At 37.4% G+C, this 996-nt stretch overlaps 1 long non-coding RNA gene across 1 annotated transcript in view; it reads right to left on the bottom strand.

The window, feature by feature from the left end:
- Positions 1-295: 295 nt before the first annotated feature.
- Positions 296-996, bottom strand: part of LOC123349565 — an 81139-nt gene continuing 80438 nt past the window's right edge. Inside the window, exon 3 of the long non-coding RNA XR_006573587.1 lies at positions 296-996. This exon is cut by the window's right edge and continues 1593 nt beyond it. This is a non-coding gene — a long non-coding RNA (uncharacterized LOC123349565).

Below are 996 nucleotides of genomic sequence, written 5' to 3'. Positions count from 1 at the left end.
TTTATTACACATACTTTATGCAGGACGATTGTATTTGTAACATATTTCTGCATACTGCAAATTAACTGTTGTGTAATGCAAGACCCAAGAAAGAATATCATTAGTTCTTGCTATCCCGCAGTCTTGAGCAGCTGGTGAAATATATACCAATCATCCTACAGCTAGCTTCATGTTAACATGTATAACAAAGCCGGGACCATTCCTGTTTGACAGGACTTTACCATGTAGTAATAAATAAGGGTAAATTATTGATGGTGATAACTACTAATATTATTATGACCTCAATTAAGCGCTTTTTTTCCCAGACACATTAGCAACAAAAGGTCTCTCTGCTCATTGCTGTTTTTTCAAACCCCACTTTACATTAAAATCTAATTGATCAAACCTATTTGCTATTTCACTGTGAGTGGGTAACCATAATGGGTAATCTATCAGCATGGTGCTCCCCATAAAGCTATTAACACCTTTTGTTGTTTGCCTCCAGTTTCTAAACGTGCTGAGAGGTTCAAAAAGACAAACCCTACAATCTGTTAGGATTGTACACACCTGTGACTTGTGGCACTCTTAATTACCATACTTTTTAAACTCTACAGTTAAATACTGCTATTTCTGACACGAAGTCAGTCTTTATTTACTTATGAGGCTGTGAGACAGGGAAATTAAAGCTGAATAGCAAAATGGCAGCTCCATTGCTTGCAGTGGGGGTGAGTTTAGGAGACGCATGCCATCTTCTTATAGCTCACTGCTTGACTTTAGTCGTCAGCATTGAGGTTACTCAGCAACAAGGCAAATAAATAGAGCTTAGAGTTTTTTTGCCCTTTGGCAAATTGTGTTAGTTACATGGATACATGTGTCAAGTATGGATCAGTTGTTTGTTTGTCAGAGGGTTTTTATAAAAGGACAGAGGGAGATAATTTCTGGGGACAGATTGTGTAGTGTGCTTACTGTGGGAGCTGTGGGATTACATTCATTAAAAAGTAAAGAGCTAATGATATA

Source organism: Mauremys mutica, chromosome 14, assembly GCF_020497125.1.
Source record: "Mauremys mutica isolate MM-2020 ecotype Southern chromosome 14, ASM2049712v1, whole genome shotgun sequence".
NCBI classification, from domain to species: Eukaryota; Metazoa; Chordata; order Testudines; family Geoemydidae; genus Mauremys; species Mauremys mutica.
The sequence above is the reverse complement of the archived record's forward strand: the minus strand, read 5'-3'. Positions and strand labels throughout refer to the sequence as shown.